Below are 21,523 nucleotides of genomic sequence, written 5' to 3' on the forward strand. Positions count from 1 at the left end.
GATAAAATAGTGCAAAACAGAAATAATATATCTTTAAAAAAGGATAATTATGAAGGATAGGACTGTTCGTCAGGTTAAGATTCTAAATTGGAGAAGGCCCAATTTTGATGGCATGAGAGATAATGTAGCAGGAGTGGATTGAGATAGCTTGTTTTCTGGCAAATGTATGTGTGGTAAATGTCTTCGAGTGAAATATTGAGAATACAGAGTTTGTATGTTCCTGTTAGAATAAAAGGCGAGGCTAATAGGTTTGCAGAACATTGGTTTTTGATAGATATTGAGATTCTGTTTACGAAGAAGAATAAGGCGATAGCAAGTATAGACGGTAAGGAGCAAACAACATGCTTGAGAAGTATAAGAATGAAAGCAAACACTTAAGAAGGAAGCAGGAAGGTGAGAAGAAAGGCATGAGGTTGCTCTGGTAGACAAGGTGAAAGAAAATCCCAAGGGCTTCCACAGAATATATTAAGTGGAGGTAATGGAAGAGAGCTATTATTGTTCCATTGATCAAGAAAAGCTCTAATCTGGGAAATCTTAGGCTAGTGCGCCTGACGTCAGTTGTGTTAAATTATTGTAAGTATTGCAAGGGATTGAATACATAACTCATTTGTATAGACAGGGCCTGATTAGGGAGAGTTAATGTGGTTTTGTGCATGGTTAATCGTTTCTGACCAATCTTATGCAGTTTTTTTTGAGGAGGTTACCAGGAAAGTTAATGAAGGAAAGTCTGAGCATGTAGACATCGTGCACTTCAGCAAGGCCTTTAACAAAGACCCACATGGGAGATTGGTCCAGAAATTTTAGATTTATTCGTCACATGCATATCAAAACATACAGTGAAATGCGACATTTGCGTCAAATCAAATCAACGAGTATTGTGCTGGGCCACACTGCTGACGGCTCAATAGTATGTGGACAACTCACTAACTCTAATCGTACATCCTTTGGAATGTGGGAGGGAACTGGAGCACATGGAGTAAACCCATGTGGTCATGGTGAGAATGTGCAAACTCCTTTCAGACAGTGGTGGGAAGAAGGTTCAGTCCCTTGGCATTCAGGATGAGGTAGTAAATGGGATTCAACTTTGGCTTAGCAGGAGAAGCCAGAGAGTTGTAGTAGATGGTTGCCTCTCCGTTGTTGTTTGTCATCTACTACATATTAATGACTTGGATGTTAATGTGGTAAACTGGATCAGCAAATTTGTGAATGACACGAAGACTGGGGGCAGAATGGATAAGGAGGAAGACCATTTGGATCAGCTGGAAAAATAGGCTGAAAAATGACAAGTAGAATTTAATGCAGAGAAGTGTGAGGTGCTGCTCTATGGGAGGACAGACCAGAGCAGAACATACACAGTGAATGGGAGGACACTGAGGAGTGTAGTAGAACAAAGGGATCTGGAAATACAGATCCGTAGTTCCCTAAAAGTGGCACCACAGGTATATGTCATATAGAGAGCTTTTGGCACAAATCAAAGCACTAAGTACAGGAGCTGGGATGTTATTTTGAAGTTGTACAAAAAGTCTGTAAGGCCAAATTTGGAGAATTGTAGGCGGTTCTGGTCACCTACCTAGAGGAAAGATGTAAATAAGATTGAAAGACTGCAGAGAAAATTTACAAGGATGTTGCCAGGATGTGAGAATCTGAGTTATAGGAAAAGGCTAAAACGGTTAGGACTTTTAATCCCTAGAGCATAGAAGAATGAAGGAGATTTGATAGAGCTATACGAAATTATGAAGGGTATAGATAAAATTCATGCAGGCCTTTTCCACTGAGACTGGGCGAGACTAGAACCGGAGGTCCTAGGTGAAGAGTGAGAGATGAAATACTTAAGGGGGAGATTTTGTTCATTCAGATAGTGGGGAGAGTGTGGAAGGAACTGCCAGTGGAAGTCAGTACCTGAATCAGGTTTATTATCACCAGCATGTGTCGTAAAATTTGTTAACTTAGCATCAGCAGTTCAATATAATACATAATAGAGAAGAAAAAAAATGAATAAGTAAATCAATTACAGTATATGTATATTGAATAGATTAAAAATCGTGCAAAAACAGAAATAATATATTTAAAAAGTGAGGTAGTGTTTAAGGGTTCAATGTCTATTTAGGAATTGGATGGCAGAGGGGAAGAAGCTGTTTCTGAATCGCTGAGTGTGTGCCTTCAGGTTTCTGTACCTCCTACCTGATGGTAACAGTGAGAAAAGGGCATGCCCTGGGTGCTGGAGGTCCTTAATGATGGATTTCGGTTCAGTTGGAACATTCTAGACAAGTTTGGGTAAGTACACGGATGGGAGGAGTATGGAGAGCTACAGTCCAGGTGTGTATTGATGGGATACAGTTTGAGATGCAATAAGTGGTCTGAAGAGCCTGTTTCTGTGCTGTAGTGATTTATGATGAATACAAGGATCGGTGGCATTGTTCATGGTGTAGAGGGTCTCCAAAGATAAGCTGCAGGTGTGGACAGAGAAATGGTAGATGAAGTTTAACCCAGCCTAGTATGAGGGGTTGCAATTGGATGGGTCAAATGTAAGGAGACGATACACAATTAATGGCAGGTCTTTAACCAATCCTGGGGTCAAAGTCCATAACTCCCTGAAAGGGGCTGAACAGCTAGATGGGTTAGTAAAGAAGGTGTATGGCTTGCTTGCCTTTATTGGCCAAGGCAATTCAAGAGTCAAAATTTATGTTGCAGCTTTGCATAACTCCGACAATGCAAAAAAATGCACGTGGACCTCATCGGCAGAAGGAATTAGCTAAGCTCTTAATTAGTAGTTTTTACTGGTTTGTTACAACATTGTCGGCTGAAGAGTCTGTTCCTGTCTTCTACATATACAGTACTCTATATAGAAAATGCATGATTACATTGAAAGAATTAATGATATATGGACAACTTACGCATTAAATGGTAACTACACAGAAAGGCTCCTTCAGTACTTTACCCTCCACTTTATGTGTTCTTTGAACCCCTCCTAATTTCACAGTCCTGCAGCATTTCCTGAAGTAATTAGGAATCAAAAATCCTAATTACTTCATGAATAACAGAAACAAGAGTGCATGGTTTACATGATAGCTACACAATTCATTAACCCTTAACTCACTTTGTCAGATTTCCTATCATACTGTATGATTTTTATTTGACAACAATTTACAAACAACAGATTTGAAAGGACTTACTTGGACTAAACCACTCTTAAATATCCATGGTCAGTAAGATTAGAACATCCTTATTTCCATACCTCTGAGTTGCTTTTGACCCTTTAATTGTCATTTCAACTTGTGGAAAAAGAACCTTAATTTTATTATCAGGTGTTTCTGTTATTACGCCAAAGAAGTAGGCAACTGAGGAGACTTCCACCCATTTCTTCAATTATCCAATCTCATTTGAGTTTTACCCATTTGCCTCAATCCATGATGCCCAATGCAATTTAATCCTAAAATATCTTCCTTCAAAAGAAGACATTACATGAATGCATGTTGCAAAGGAATATTCAATCATCTTCTAGAATAATTTTAACATTACGCTCAAGGAACTCAAGAAATGCAGCTACAATCTACGCAAGGTCATCAAGACAGCGAAACGACAATACAGGGACAAGATCCAGTCACAACTCTCCACCAACAACACATGCAACTTATGGCAAGGTCTGCACACCATTGCAGACTTCAAAGCTTAGTGCACTGGTGCTGACAACATTGATGCCTCTCTCCCAGAGGAACTAAATCTTTTTTTTTTACGCTCAGTTCGATGTCACCAACACTGAGCTCCCAAGGAGAACCACTGAAGTGAGCTGCACCTTAGTCATCTTTGACACTGAAGTATGCAGGTGTTTCCAATGAGTGGAGAGTCACAAGGCTGCAGGACTGGACAGCATCCCAGGGCAGGTACTTAGGATGTGCACGGCACAACTGGCAGGTGTGTCTACAGACATTTTTAATCTCTCCCTCTCCCAATGTAGAGTGCCCTCCTGTTTCAAAACATCCACCATTGTCCCTGTACCTAAAAAGACCAAGGCAACATGTCTGAACGACAGGCATCCTGTCACACTCACTTCAATAATAAGCAAATGCTTTGAGAGGCCGGTCAAGGACTACATCTGCAGCATGTTACCACCCACACTGGACCCCATACGATTCACCTACCGACACAACCAATCAACAAATGATGCAATAGCCACAGCTCTACACACCATCCTTACACATCTGGAGAAGAGGGATGCCTATGTGAAAATGCCATTCTGGGACTACAGTTAGGCATTCAACACCAGGCTTGACGAGAAGCTCAGAGACCTCAGCCTGCACCCTGCCTTGTGTAGCTGGATCCTGGATTTCCTGTCAAATTGCCGGAAGGTGGTAAGAGTGGACAGACTCCCTCACCGCTGCCCCTCTGACCCTCAACACAGAAGCCCTTCAGGGCTGTGTGCTAAGCCCCCTCCTTTAATCTCTGTATATCCATGATTGTGTCGCCACCCACAGTTCCAATCTGTTAATTAAATTTGCTTATGGTACTACATTGATTGGCCTTATCTCAAATAATAATAAGGCAGCCTACAGAGAGGAAGTCATCACCCTGACACAGTGGCATCAAGAGAACAACTTCTCCCTCAATGTCACAAAAACAAAGGAGCTGGTTGTGGACTGCAGGAGGAATGGAGACAGACTAACCCCTATTGACATCAATGGATCCGGGGTTGAGAGGATGAACAACTTTAAGTTCCTCAGCATTCACATCACCGAGGATCTCATGTAGTCTGTACATACCGGCTGCGTGGTGAAAAAAAGCAAAACAGTGCCTCTTTCACCTCAGATGGTTGAAGAAGTTTGGCATGAGTCCCAAATCCTAAACACTTTCTACAGGGGCACGATTGAGAGCATCCTGACTGGCTGCATCACTGCCTGGTATCTTCCCTCAATCGCAGTACTGTGCAGAGAGTGGTGCGGACAGCCCAGTGCATCTGTAGATGTGAACTTCCCAGTATTCAGGACATTTACAGAGACAGGTGTGCAAAAAGGATCAATGGGGACCCGAGTCACCCCAACCACAAACTGTTCCAGCTGCTACCATCTGGGAAATGGTACCGCGGCTTTAAAGCCAGGACCAACAGGCTCCAGGACAGCTTCTTCCACCAGGCCACCAGACTGATTAATTCACGCTTATAGAATTGTATTTCTATGCTATATTGACAGTCCTGTTGTACAATCGATGTTTTGGGCCAAGACACTTTATCAGGAATAGCAAAAATATTCTTTTTGCCAATCCTGATGAAGGGTCTCAGCCCAAAACATTGACTGTACTCTTTTCCATAGATGTGTCAATTGCTTGGACTTTCTCATTTTTAATATAATGCTCCATTAATTCATTCTATTCACACTAATTTAATTGCAGGAAGCAGGATGACTGTCAGCATTTTCACTTTGCTTAAACACATTTTATATAATTATACTGTTGGAATGCTTCATGTATAAACATCCAACAGTTACAAAGTTCTGCCTTTACAAATCATGATAATTCTGAACAATCTTTCAAGTGTACTGTCCACTTAAGTTAAAATTTTGGTGTGCTGTGCTGAATTGTTCAAAAGAACGATTCTTTTGCTGCTTTTTTGTCTTGTAAGCCACAATCAGTAGAAATATTAGTGCAGTGGGATAAAACAACTACTGTATTTCATAACAATGAATATTTTATTACAGAGCCAGGCCTTCCAGATTTTATTATTGCTCCATCATTACCAATTAGTGTAAACTCATGGTACTGAAAAGAATCTGCCTCAGATAATGGCATTGACCTAGATTCCACAGCAATTTTATAGTCCATAGTCACTGGATTAATGAAACCAGAACAATTCTTTCAAAGAAATCTTCAAAATGTAGAGAATTCTTCAGGGTTTTGTGGGAATGATGCTTCCCCTGGACTGAAGCATCTAGAATTTCTGAGTCGCTGTCTCAAAATAAGCAGCTGGTCATTCAGGGCAGAGATTTCAAGATTTTTTTTCACCTCTTGGGTAATGAATCCTTGAAATTCCCTACCAATGAAGATCGGTTGCTGAATATATTTAATGCAAAGATCAGCAGGTTCTTTACAAATTCTGAGATTTGGGGTTTCTATGGGTTATGGGAAAATGGCACCAAGGTAAAAGATCAACAGGATCTTATTGAAAGTTGTTACAAGAATAAATTTCTACAGCTCATGTTCTTTAGGTTTCTCTCCCCAAGCTTTATAACTCTAAACAGATATATCTGCCCTAATTCATCATCGTGAAGGGACTTCAACCCAAAACGTTGGCTCTGTTATTCTTCCGATTGATGAGGCCTGGCCTGCTGAGTATTTTCAGCATTTTTTAAAATTTTAGTTTTCCAGCATTTGCAGTTTTTATTTTTCATTCATTAGTCAGTATGTTCTAGTTTGTTATTGTGAGCACGACAATATATCCATGTTCTTTGACAATCTGCAGCAAAATATATTGACTAATGAAGACACATATAGGGTTATGACTGGAATATTCACTTGCCTTTCTCTTAAAACTGATGAGAAATACTTGCATCTCTCAAACATGTAATACGCAGATGTGTATTATAAACTTGGTGGGCAGTATTGCAACTTCATCCACTGCTCCAGAAATATTTATTTCAATTCTCAGTATCAGCTAAGTTTTGCAAGGTGTTTTCATATTTTCCCCCAACCATCAAATAGCAATGAGGGCTAAGATTGGTTATGACTGTCCTGCAGTAATACAGGGATTTAGGAATGGGGTGGGAATGGCATGTTAGGGTGTGAACTTATTGGTCGGAACACTCCTGCCCTTCCTAATTCTACAAAAAGGGGGGCAAAAATCGCTATCAAGTCTCACTGTGGGGTGGGTAAGTAACTTGGACAAGTTTAACTTTGTACTCTAAAACAGACCAGGGGATTGCATAATGCAATTCTTAAGTTTATTGTAACAACAGGTTTACATATTGCTGTTTGATTGCATGTTACTAACTTAACCCAGACAGGGTTAATACAGTTCATTTACATGAGCAGTTTATTAGCTATTAACCTCAGGAAGGGGCCTGTAATTGTGAGAATCCAGCATTACCTAAAGCTAACTGGCACCTCTGAAACAGGAGGTGAACTGTACATGCAGCAAACTTTCTGAAACCCATTCCAATGAGAAATATCGAAGAATGAAGAAGAAAAAAAATATAAGAAAGGGAACAATAGGAGCAGGACATTTAGCTGTTTCAGCCTACCCCATCATTAAATCCAAATGTGCAGATTTTCTCTTGTTCCTGGCAGAACTTTGTATCTTTCAATGAGATCTCCTTTCATTCCTCCAAATTCGAATGAATACATGCTGTCAACTCAGTGTTTCCTCATACGATGCTGCCACCATCTCATCTATCAGTCTGTGGAAACTACCTGTTATCTTTAGTACGACACTCAAACAGCACATGATACTCCAGGTGTGGTCTCACTTAGACTCTGTGGAAATGTAACAAGATCTCCTCACTCCTATATTCAAAAATTCTCAATTACTTCCTGTATCTGTATATTTGCTTTCAAAGAATATCCAGATCCCTTTGAACATAATTTCCCAATCTGTCACCACTTGGATAATGTTCTGCCTTTATACCCAACCACAGTGGTGCTACACCTCATTCAAGGGTGACCTGCAAGTTAGTGGAGGGAAAGAGTGCCTTATGCCTCCTTTGGTAGGGACGTATCTCCGCCTCACCACCCAACCAATGCATTTACACACTGAATTTAATTAAACAACCTTGAACTTTTTTTGCATCCTCCTCATAATGTAGAACACATCTAGTTTTATAAACAATGCAAAGTATTTTCGAATTGGTGAAGTGCAAGGTAGGAGATAGATCCTGAATTACAGGAAACCCAAGGGCCCCATAGACATGTTACGTAAATCAAAGAAGGAAAAGTCTGTGAAAGTCAATGCTATCTGCAAAGTTCCAGAATCCTTATTGCATTTCTGTAAGATTTTCAGTGACCTTACACAAGAGACTGTCGGTGATTGTGCTTTCAAATAGCACATCCTATCAAATAGTTTCAGATATTGCTCAATGCACTCAACTACCTCCGGTCTCTCTTAATCTGTTATTAATCTCACGAGCCTCACATCCAACCTGCCAACTATTCAAATGTGGCCGGCACTGTCAACCACTGCCATCTTCTCTCATGAATGTTGTGCTTGGACAGAAGAAGCTATTCCCTGGGTGCAGGAAAGGTTGCAAAACCTGATCTTATATATCCACTATATTTCATATAATGGATACGAAAACTTCTGTTATTAGTATACCTAATCCTTCCCTCACATTTCCTTTGCTATAAGCAGCACTAGGGCTCCACAGGGGACTGTATTGGCTCTCTTCTTGTTTACCCTGTATACCCCGGACTTTAGATAAAATACTCAGTCACGTCATCTGCAGAAATTCTCTGATGACTCAGCAATAGTATAGTGAATAAAGGGAGGATGGGAGGATGGAAGGATGAATACAGGGCCCTGGTGGAGGACTTTGTCAAATGGTGCAAGCTGAATCATCTGCAACTCAACATCAATAAGACAATGAAGATGGTGATGGACTTTAGGAAGACTAAGCCTGCACTGCTTCCTGTTACTTTTGATGGTGAGGACCTACAGGTAGCTGGGGGTGCACCTGGACAACAGACTCCAGTGGAGCACCAACGCAGAGGCTGTGTACAAGAAGAGCTTGGTTTCCTCTACTTCTTGAGGAAGGTGAAGTCCTTTGAAGTATGCAGGCCTATCCTTCACATATTCTGCCAGTCTGTTGTTGCCAGTACAGTCTTCTATGTGGTGGTGTTCTGGGGTAATGGCATCAACACGGGTGATGCCAACAGGCTCAATAAACTGATTAGAAAGACTGGCTCTGTTATAGGAGTTAAACTGACACACTGGAGGCTGTGGTAGAACAAAGGACCCTAAGGAACATCCTGGCAATTCTGGACAATGTTTCTCACTTACTGCATGCCACCTTGACTGAACAGGGGAGCACTTTTACTAATAGACTAAGACAATTGTGCTGCTCCAAAGAGCGCTGTATGAGATCATTCTAACCCTTGGTCATTTGGTTCTTTAATGAGTCAACCTATAGATGGGGAAGTGATGATGCCATCCTATTAGACTGATTGTGATAACTTATTTTTTTAATTGTTTCTACTTCTCTTCTAATATTTATGTCTGTGGCTTGTAATGCTTCTGTACACTGTAATTTCCTTTGGGATCGATAAAGTCTCTTTCTATCTATCTATCCTTTCCCTTTTGTCTTTTAATCATTTCAAATGTTATATCCAACCAACTGCACCATTAGCCTTAGATGTTGCTCAATGTACCTTAGCCCCATCCCTCACCAAATTAATATTCTCCCCATTCATTTCCTCAGGGCAGCCCTACCCTTTCTTCTTTCTCCTTTCAGAAAAACTAGAACTGCAATCTGGTTAGGTGTAGTTAGATTAGTGCAAAGAGTGTACATGAAAGCACAGTATAGAAGGTACATTGCATCATTTTCTCTGCTATAGGAGAATGAAACGTAGGCTCCTTTACACAGAGAATGGTAGTTACTTGTCTTTTGTAATCATTGAGAGCAAATTATCTCCAGCTCCAACCTAGAAGTTAATGGCCAAGATAACCACAGTAGCCATATTCTGCTCACCACAGTTGGCTAGGTGACATTGGATTGTGCAAAGCAGGAGAGAGATTTGAAAAGAAGTGAGAAGGGGCAGTCAGGACATTCTGCACACCACAGATTGTGGGATAATCTGGCACTTGGCAAGGGCCAATAAAAAGAAGTGAGGTTCAAGTGGAGCGGCCATTGTAGGAGTGGCCATTGTTAGAGTGGGGGAATTGATGCTTTGGCTCAGACAGGCTTCGGAGAGGAGAGGCAGAGGCTGTAGATAGATTTTGGGTAGTTTTCTTTCTTTCTTATTGCACAGTTAGAGCAGTGGGAATGCTAGGCAGGACAGTGGAATGCTCTTCTTCCAGGATACAGGAAGACAAGGAGACATCCAGCATCCCTGATGAATACATCTGCAAGTTCATCTAGCTGCAGCTTTTTACAGACCGTGTTAAGAAATTGGAACTGGAGCTGGATGAACTCCAGATCATTTGGGAGGGTGAGGGGTTGATTAACAGGCGATACAGAGAGATAGTTACACCTATGGTGCAGGACACAGGTAACTGGGCGAACATCAGGAGGGAAAAGGGGGATATACAGCCAGAGCAGGGTACCTCTGTAGTCATTCCCCTCAACAATAGATTTGAATACTGTTGAGGGAATTAGTATTCATTTCAAGAGGTCTAGAACACAAGAGCAGGGATGTGATGTTGAGGCTTTATAAGGCACTGGTGAGCCCTCACCTTGAGTATTGTGAACAGTTTTGGGCTCCTCATCTAAGAAAAGATGTGCCAGTATTTGACAGGATTCAGAGGAGGTTCACAAGGATGATTCCAGGAATGAAATGGTTATCATACGGGGAACATTTGATAACTCTGAGTCTGTACTTGCTGAAATTTAGAAGAATAAGAGGAGGATCTTATTGAATGGCCTAGACAGAATAGATGTGGAAAGGATGTTTCCCATGATGGGGAAATCTAGGACAAGAGGGCACAGCCTCAGGATAGAGGGGCATCCATTTAAAGCACAGATGCGGAGAAATTTCTTCAGTCAGAGGGTGGTGAATTTGTGGAATTTATTGCCCCAGGCAGCTGTAGAGGCCAGGTTGTTGAGTGTATTTAAGGCAGAGGTTGATAGGTTCTTGATTGGACATGGCATCAAAGGTTACAGGGAGAAGGCTGGGATGCGCGGCCGAGGAGGGGAAAATGGATCAGCCATGATTGAATGGTGGAGCAGACTTGACAGGCCAAATGGCCTAATTCTGCTTCCAAGTCTTATGGTCTAATAACATAGAAGAGAGAAGCCACAGCGGTCAGGTCTTTTGCACTGAGTCTGGCTCTGTGACTCAGAGGTGGGGAGAAGTAGTGATAGGGGATCCAGTGGTACAGGGAACAGACAAGAGGTTCTGTGAACGAGAACGAGATTCCTGGATGGTAGGTTGCCTCCCAGGTGAAAGGGTCAGGGATATCTCGAAATGAGACCAAAACATTCTTAAGTGGGACAATGAACAGCCAGAGGTCATGGTCCATGTCAGTAGTAATGACATGGGTAAGAAGGGCGACGAGGTCCTGCAAAGCAAGTTCAGGGAGTTAGATATTAAGTTGAAGGACAGAATCATTGGGGTCTCTTCCAGGGGAGGTGGGACCTGTACACTTGGACAGCTTGCAGCTGAACTGGAGGGAGACCGATATCCTTGCAGGAAGGTATGCTAGTGTTGCATGGGGGGCTGTTTAAACTAGAATTGCAGGGGTATGGAAACCAGAGCACCAGAGCAGATAGTGGAGTGGTAGTTGGGAAAGATGTAGTTAAGCCTACATAGCAAGTCAGGAATCAAAAGGTTAAGCATGGTGGGATTAACGTGCTGAGTTGTGTACATTTCAATGCAAGGACTATTGTAGGAAAGGTGGATGAGTTTAGAGCATGGATCAGCACGATATTGTAGTCATCAGAGAAACTTACTTGCAGGAAGGCAGGACTGGCAGCTCAGTGTTCTGGGTTCTGTTGTTTTGGATATGATAGAGCGGGAGGGACTAAATGGGGAGGGGTGGCATTACTAGTCAGTGAAGATGCCACTTCAGAGCTCAGATAGGACAAACTAGAGAGCTCATCTACTGAAGCTATATGAGTGGAACTGAGGAATGAGAAAGGGTAACCAAAGTCTATGCTTTTACGAATGGCAGGTTGTGTCTAACCAATCTTAAAAGAGCTTTTCGATTTAAGGAAGTAACTGGGGAAGTTGATGAAGGCAAGGCAGTGGATGCTGTCTATGTGGACCTTAGCAAGGACTTTGACAAGGTCCTTCTTGGGAGGTTGGTCAATAAGGCTCAATTAACACACACAAAATGCTGGAGGAACTCAACGAGCCAGGCAGTATCCATGGAAAAAGAGTACGGTCGAGGTTTTGGGCCAAGACGCTTCAGTCGCTTGGCATTCAGAATGAAGCTCTAAATTGGATTAGAGACTGGTTTTGCAGGAGAAGCCAGCGAGTGGTGGGAGACCTGTGACTAGTGCAGTGCCACAGGGATCAGTGTGAAGAACTGATCCTTCCTCCCTTCTTCACTCAGAGGGTGGTAAGAGGGTGGAACGAGCTGCCAGTGGAAGTGATGGATTCAGGTTTGTTTTCAATTTTTTTTAAGAGAAATTTGGATAGGTAAATGGATGAGAGGGGTGGGACTAGGCAGATTATTCGTCTGGCACAGACTAGATGAACCGAAGAGTCTGTTTGTGTTGTAGTTTTCTATGTCTCTACATTAATAGGATTATATTATAGTCCACCCAATTGTCAGTGGGATTTAGAGGAGCAGATTAGTAGAGAGGCAGTTGCAAGAAAAACAAGGTTGTGATTGTAGTTAATTTTTACTTCCCACATATTGACTGGGACTCCTATACTGTACAAGGGCTGGATGGGAAGGAGTTTGTCAAATGTGATCAGGAAAGTTTCCTTAATTAATATACGGAGGTTCCAACTAGAGAGAGTGTGATACTGGAATGAAACAAGGCAGATGATAGATTTTGTCCAGAGGAACACTTTGCATCTAGTGATCATAATGACATTATGGAGAAGTATAGATCTGGTCCGCAGGTTGAGGTTCTAAATTGGAGAAGGGCCATTTGGAGGGGTTTATACATCCTCAGTGTGAACACGTGGACACTCTAGCTTCCTCCCATATTCCAAAGATGTACTAGCTGGTCATTGTAAATTCTCCTGTGATTAGGCTCGGTTGCTGGGCGGTGTGGTGCTTTGTGCCAGAGGGGCCTGTTCCTCGCTGTATCTCCGAATAAAATAAAATGGATTTGAAAGAGATGGGTGAGATCTGGAAAAACAGCAGAGAGATCATGAGCCATATGCAGATTACAGAGGAGGACATGTTTGTTGCCTTGAGGCAAATTAGGGTGGATAAATCCCCAGGGCCTGACAAGGTGATCCCTTGGACCTTGTGGGAGTCTAGTGCAGAAATTCCAGGGTTCCTAGCAGAGATATTTAAAACATCTTTAGCCAAGGGTGAGGTGCCGGAGGATTGAAAAGTAGCTAATGTTCTTCAATTTTTAAAGAAAACTTTAAGAATAAACTGGGAAATTATTACCTGGTGAGCCAGACATCAGTGGTGGGAAAGTTATTGGAGGGTATTCTAAGGAACTGGATATATAAATATTTGAATTGACAGGGACTGTGGCAGAGAGGGCCTCAAGATGGCCGTGGCTCAAAAGAGGGGAGCCATGGAGTCACAAATAGCTAGCCACCTGGACACAAACTGGGGTCTGATCAGCCCCAGCTGGGTCACCTAGAGAAGGCTGTATGATGTTGAAAGACCCGAAACACCCGATGATTCCAGGAACATCACTGAAGATGTGTCCAGAAGCATCAGTAGATGTATGCACACAGCAGGGATACTCATCACAGTGTTGTGTGTACACAGTGCATGGTAGGCCACTGAGGAGTGCAACGGAACAGAGGGATCAGGAATACAGATTCATAATCCCTAGAAAGTTGTGTCATCGTAGTTAAGGCTATAAAGAGAACTTTCGGTACAATGGCCTTAATAAATCAAAGTACTGAGTACAGGAGTACAGGATGTTATGTTGAATTTGTATAAGAAGTTGGTGAGGTCTACTTTGCAGAATTGTATGCAGTTCTGTTCACCTATCTATAGGGAAGATACCAATAAGATTGAATGACTGCAGAGAAAATTTACATGGATGTTGCTAAGAATTGAGGATCCAAGTTATTGGGAAAGGTTGAATAGGTTAGAACTTTATTTCCCAGAGCATAGGAGAATGAGGGGAGGTTTGATAGAGGTAAACAAAATTATATGGGGTATAGATAGGGTAAATGAAAGCAGGCTTTTCCCCCCGCCTCTGAGGCTAGGTGAGACCAGAATTAGAGGTCATGGGTAAAAGGTGAAAGGTGAAATGTTTAAGGGGCACGAGGGGGTACTTCTTTTGCTCAGAGGGTGAGAGTGTGGACTGTTCTTCCAGCGTCAATGGTGGATGTGAGTTCAATTTCAACATTTAAGAGAAATTTGGACAGATACATGGGTGGGAGGTGTATGGGGAGATGGGGGCTATGGTTTGGGTGCAAGTCTATGGGATTAGGCAGATGAATAGTTTGGCGTGGACTGGATGGGCCAAAGGATGTGTTTCTGTGCTGTAGTGTTCTACGATTCTGTCTTGCTGTTGTCTGCTGTTGGAGTTATGGCAGACATTTCAATGAGGGCTTACTGTTTCTTGTGGAGGTTTAGGTAAACTAACTTCTTCCTGAACATATTAAGTGGATACAGCCATCTACTGAGTATGTTTCCACAGCCTCCTCTCTCTTGCAGCACCATATTTATCATCCACAGCTTCTCTCATTAAACCAATAACTCTATACTCTTCGTTTGTGCAGGTCTTGAAGTCAAGGAACAGTCCCACTCCTAATAGATTATACAACGTTGATCAGCACCTGGAATTCAACACATCTCATACAAACAGCAACTTACTTGCACTTACCAGATGGCCTCTTTAAAAAGTGCAAGTTGCATGGAGTTTTTACTGCTGACTGCTTGTTCAGCTGGGTGTCATTAAGAGAACATGAGCTCATTAATTCAGTATAGTAGTTAAATTAGCACTAAATGCAACCACCTACCCGGTTTTGGATAGAGATGTAGGTACAACTCATGCCAAAGATGTGCTCTTAAATTTGATTTGATATCTCAGCACTTTGTCATATGCTGGCTTTCAGTTTCAGGCAGGTTGATAACATTGAAACCCTGCCACTTATGTCTTTCTAAAAGTAGCTGTCTAAAAGAATGATAGATTTCTTTGCTACTACTGACCTTTTATGCTGAAGTGGAATGTATGATACTGATTGCGTATTTTATAACAACGTTTGAAATTTTTTTAGTCCACCCATTCCCCAATGAAAATACCTATGAAAGAGACTGTAAACTTAGCCAAAGCAATGCAAGGCTAAGAGGCAAGATATTTTTAAGCAATTTTTGGATATGATAACGGACAATGGGTTGCCTTATGAATATTAACAATGTCAGCACACATATTAACTGGAGATGAATATTTTCATACCTCCAACAAGAAATCCGTGATGAAATTTCCCTCCAGGAGACCATGTGTCTTGTTGACCCTTCAGTTCTGTAGCGAGCGAATTTCTGTTGGTTTTTTTTTGCTGTTGTCTCATCATCCATCTCAGATTGATACTTAAAGGTGAGTATTGCATTCATGAAATGTAGATGATAGTTGCCGTTCCTGCTATTCTGCTTTTGCATTGCCAGTGATGGTTGACAAGCAGAATCATTCTCAAATTTGTCAAGCTACGGCTGAATTGATGAAACTGAATTTGCAGGGAGGAGGGGGATAATGAAATACGATAAGCTTGCTTATTCCTCCCAGTGTGATTATTGAAAACCTGTGATCAGTTACACCAAAGATCTGTCAAACAGGAGGTTGTTTCAGATTCTACCATTCTGGGTACGTTTCAGATACACTTCTGACACATTCTTTCTTGTTAAGGTTCTAATACATGTATAGATGACAGCAAAAACGTAAAATCAATTTCAAAATAAAATTCAAAGTGCTTCCACTTTCTGCTAGACATGCAGAAACAAAATGGATGGTAATTATTTTTTATTCTATGCAGCAAGTGGAATTTATATTTCCCTCCACTATGGCTTTGACCAGTACAGTAAAAGTACACAAAGTAATCAGGTTTAGAATTAAAAGCAGTTATTATAAATAACGCTAAATCATTCATTTTAAGTGCTTTTCATCACTGATGGAGGCAACAAATTGATAGCATTTGATTTCAATCACAATTTATTTTTAATAACAATCTTATTGCATTTTCATATTCCAATTTTCAATATTCCAATCAATGAGACATTATCAATTTTACATCACAAGTGTGGCTGATCTTCACTTTGTGTTACTTACAGGTTTAAGATTTATTTACTGAATCTCTGATGGGAATGCTTTATCACCGTTTAATGAATAATGTGATGAAAAATTTAACTTATTTGTTAAAAACATCATTTTGTTCTGAATTCACAGAGAATACATGCATATATATTAGTTTAATCTCATTTGGGCTTACGGAAATCGAAATGCTAAAATGCTGAGCACTTTTGCAAATCAGACAAATAGCATATTATACAAACAACACACACAAAATGCTGGAGGAACTCAGTAGGCTAGGCAGGATCTATGGAGAAAAGTACAGTTGACCTTTCAGGCCAGACTCGGCCCAAAATGTTGACTGTACTTTTTTGTTCTCCATAGCTGCTGAATTCCCCCAGCATTTTGTGTGTGTTACTTGGATTTCCAGAATTTGCAGATTTTTTCTTGCAGCTTGATATACAAAATACAGCTTTCTTTTGAAAAAGTTTAAAATGTAATCACTATATGTAGTTAACATTATTCAGGATTGATTTCATAGTGAAACTTGTAGGAATAGTACCTGTACCTATTAGCCCATTTGGGAATTACCGCACAGTATCTGACTGCTTTTAGTACTTGTTACCTTCTTTGTCTTTTGAAACACTGCAAATATATGGTTCTTTTTAATTATCCACATTAAAACCTATTTGCTATTCTTCAATTTACATGTTTTACTTGGTCAGTACTTTTTAATGTTTTGATTTCTGTCCTAAATTATTTTCTTAGTTTAATACAGTATAACTACTGAGATGTAGATCTAATGTTGAAATTGGCTGCTGAATTCAGGATATGTACAGGTTTTGATATTACTGCACAAATGTGCAAATTTGTACTGACCAATAGTTACAAAAGGCATAGGTAGAGAGAGGAGAAAGAGGTAGGACAAGATATAAGCAACAGTCGGGGTAAATGGAAAGAAAATAAATGCAAAAAGGAAACTATTAGTACAGAGACACCCACAACACATTTCCGTTTTGTTTCCATGGTTTTTATACAAATATTGCTGATGTATTATTGATGTATGATGCAGTCTCTTAAATATTCTGGCTTTCACTAAGCATTCAGTTTTCTACATCATTTGCATCTTAGCTATAACATAGGAGAGGAAATTTTGAATTTTGAAATACTGTTGAATATATTTAAAAGCATTGTACCAGTTTATCTAATTGTCCAGCTGGAATGTGGCAGCTGGCACTGGTGCGGCCTCCTCTACATCAGTGAGATCTGACACAGATTGAGGGACTGCTTCAGTAAACATCTTTGCTCAATCTGCCCACTGTAAGAGGCTGGATCTCCCACTTCAATTTGACTTCCCGGTCTGAAATGTCTGTCCATAGCCATGATGAGGCCAAACTCAGATTAGAGGAGCAGCACCTCATATTCCATCAGGGTAGCCTCCAACCTGACCGTATGAACATTTCTCCCCCACCCCACCTCTTTCTTTTTCATTTGACATTCTGATTACCCCTCACCTGCCCATCACCTCCCAATGCTTCCACTCACACTTCTCTTTCTTCCATAGTCCACTGTCCTGTCCAATCAGATTCCTGCTTCTTCAGCCCTTTATCTCTTACACCTATCACCTCCCAGCTTCTTAATCCCTCACTCACCCACCTTTCCATCGTCTGCTATCTTGTACTCTTTCCCATCCCCCAACCTTCTTATTCTGGCTTCTGACCCCTTCCTTTCCAGTCCTGATAACAGCTCTTGTCCAAAACCTTGACTATCTAATTCCCTCCATAGATGCTGCCAAACTTGCTTAATTCCTCCAGTATTTGGTGTGTGTTGCTCAAGATTTCAAGCATCTGCAGAACCTCCTATGTTAATGTTTTGAGATGCCTTAATCATTACCAAATATAGCAGTACAGGTAACATATTTTAAAATATTGTAGGTGCAGAAAATCTTTCTTTTTTAAATCTTTTTATTGTTATATTATATGGGAAAAATAACATGAGTACATTGAAGTAACAACACTTATAATGTCTCAAAAAAAGACATCTTAAAGATTGAAAAAAGAAAATCTTTAATAAAAATGCAAGAAATATTGTTGAGCAAAATCTGTTGACAAAAAGAAGGTTCATGGTTTAAGTGGATTATTTTTCATGATCAGTGATTAAGTATAACATTTTTGACTTGTGTACGTGGCTAGCAAGTTAGCAATCCAATTTCCATAGATGAAATAATTGATCCAAAATATAAATACAGTATTTACCTTGAATTCACAACTAGATATTTTCAATAATACCATAAGACAAAGGAGCTAAATTCGGCCATTCCAACCATCAAAGCTGCTCCACCATTCGATTATGTCTGACCCATTTCCCTCAGCAGTCTGTAAGGAGGTTGCACATTCTCCTCGTGATTGCTTGGGTTTCCTCCAGATGCTCTCATTTCCCTCCACATTCCGAAGACACACCGATAAGGGGTAGTAAGTTGTGGGTATGCTACGGTAGTATCAGGAGCCCGGCGACACTTGCGGGCTGCCCCCAGCATATCCTTGGACTGTGCTGGTTGTGACGCAGATGATGCATTTCACTGTATGTTTTGATATTTTGATGTACATGTGATAAGTAAAGCTAATCTTTAACCTTTAATCTCTCAATCCAATTCCCACTGTCTGTAACCCTTGACACCTTTACTAATCAAGAACCTATCAACCTTTGCTTTAAATATACCCAATGACTTGTCCTCCATGGCTGTCTGTGGCAATGAACTCCACAGATTCATTACCCTCTGGCTAAGGAAATTCCTCCTCATCTCTGTTCTGAAGGGACATCCTTGTGTTCCCAGGCAACGCCCTCTGGTTCTAGACTCTCCCACTACTGGAAACAACTTCTCCATGTTCACTCTATCTCGGCCTTTCAATATTCAACAGGTTTCAATGATAACCCCCTTCCTTCTTCTAAACTCCAGTGAGTACCGGCCCAGAGCCATGTTAATCTTTAATTTTCAGGAACATTCTCGTGACCCTCCTCTGGATCCGTTCCAATAGCAGCACATTCTTTCTCAGCTATGGGGCCAAAAAGGAATGCCCACAATACTCAAGGGCGGTCTGACAAACCCACAGCATTGCATCCTTACTTTTATATTCCAGTATTTGTGAAATGCCTGCTAACTGCATTTGTCTTCCTTACTACTGACTTAACCTCCAAGTTAAATTTAGGGAATCGGAAGACCCTTAAGTCGCTTTGCACCACCACTTTCCGAATTCATTCCCCATTTAGAAAACAGTCTACATGTTTATTCCTTCAACTAATGTACATGACCATACACTTCCCAACACTCATTCCCTCGGTCACTTCTTTGCCCAAGCTTCTAAAGTATCCAGGTTCTTCTGCAGTCTCCCTGCTTTCTCAATACTGCCTGACCCTCCACCAATATTTGTACCATTTTCAAATTTGACCATAAATGACAATTCTGCCATTCAGATCATTAACATGTAATGTGAAAAGTAACAAACCCAACACCGACCACTGCGGAACGCCAGTTATCACCAGCAGCCAATGAGAAAAGGACTTCATTTATTCCCACTCATTGCCTCCTGCCAGTCAGCTAATTTTCTATCCATGCTAATATCATTCTTGTAATACCATGGGGTCTTATCTTGTTTCACAACCTGATGTGCAGCACCTTGTCAAAGGCCTTGTGAAAGCAGATCAATATTCCCTCTTGCCTCTTTTTTTTACTCTTTATATATCTGGAAAAAATTTGTGTGCTCTTCTATACTACTGGCTAGCTGACCTTCATGTTTTATTTTTTCCCTCATTGTTTTTAGTTGCCTTCTGTTAGTTTTTAAAAGTTTCTCAATGCTCTCACTTACCATTAATTTTTTGCTATATTGCTTTATTTTTGGCTCTATATTATTTTTTTATCAGCCATGGTTGCCTCATTCTCCCTTTAGAATACTTATTCTTTGAAATTAACCAATCTTCTGAATTACTCTGAGAAACTCCAGAAATTACTACTCTATGTCATCCCTGCTAGTGTCCCCTTCCAATCAACTTTGGCTAGCTCCTCTCCCATGCCTCTGTACTCCACTGTAATACTGATACATCTGATTTTATCTTCATCCTCTCAAACTGCAGGAAGAATCCTATCATATCATGATCTCTGCCTCCTAAGGGTTCCTTTGCCATAAGCTCCCTGATCAAATATTCACTGCACAACATCTAATCCAGAAGTAATACACACAGAATACTGAATGAACTCAAAAAGCCAGGCAACATGTTTGGAGAGGAATAAATGCCTTTACCCTAGTAGGCTCAACCATAAGATGGTTTAAAAAAAAGCATCTCATAGGCATTCTACAAATTCTTTCTCTCGGGATCCAGCACTAACCTCATTTGTTCAATCTATTTACACAGTGAATTCCCCCATGAAGATTGTAACATTGCCTTTTACATGCCTTTTCTTTCTCCTGCTGTAATTTGTATCCCACATTCTACAGTTCAGGGGCCTGTATATAACTCCCATCAGGGTCTTTATTCTCTTGCAGTTTCTTAGTCTATCCACAAAGATCCTACATCCTCTGATCTTATGTCACTTCTTTCTAAGAATTTGATTTTATTTTTTGCCAGCAGAACTATTCCACCCCTTCTTCCCACCTGCTTGTGTTTTTGAAATGATGTGTATCCTTGAATGTTAAGCTAGTCGTGGTCTTCTTTCAGCCACGACTCAGTGATGCCCACAATGTCATACCTCCCAATTTCTAACTGTGCTACAAGATCAGCTACTCTATTCCATATACGGTGTGCATTGAAATATATCACCTTCAGTCCTGTATTCATCACCCTTTTTAATTTTGACCCTGTGTTACCTGAAGTTAAATTCTCCTCCCTTTCTAAATTTTTTCTTTTTTTAAAAATTTTGGAGAATTTCATAACCTCTCCTTCCCTTTTACTTCACGCATACTTCTCTAAAATGCTAAAGTCATCCCTCTACTATTCAAAGCCCCAGCCACAGCCCTAGTTATGTGATTCACCAGGACCCTGGTCCCAGCATGGCTCAGGTGGAGCCTGACCATCGGGACAGCTGTTTCCTTCTCCAATACTGGTGCCAATATGCTACTGAACTTTAACCCACTTCTCCCACACCAATCTCTGAGCCATCTCATATGTATTCAGCTCTCTGATCCTATAAACCCTGTACCAATTTGCATGGGCTCAGGTAGCAGTCTAGAAATCATTACCTTTTATGGTTTTGCATTTTAATTTAGTCCTAAGCTGCTCAAATTCCCTCAGCAGATGAGTTAGAAAAACAGTATTTTTCATCAAAAAAGTTACAATAAATTAAGTGTTAATAGTCAATCCCAAAAGGAACTGACAATTTACATCCTAGAGTTTTGAAAGACTGTTTATCATCCTCCAAAATTATTCTGAAATTGTTCTTGTGAATTGGAATGTATCAAGACCAAGAGATTAGCCCAATGTCAGCAGTTGGAGAAATGCTGGATTTTACATTGATTCAA

This window comes from Mobula hypostoma, chromosome 6 (assembly GCF_963921235.1).
Source record: "Mobula hypostoma chromosome 6, sMobHyp1.1, whole genome shotgun sequence".
Classification (NCBI taxonomy): Eukaryota; Metazoa; Chordata; class Chondrichthyes; order Myliobatiformes; family Myliobatidae; genus Mobula; species Mobula hypostoma.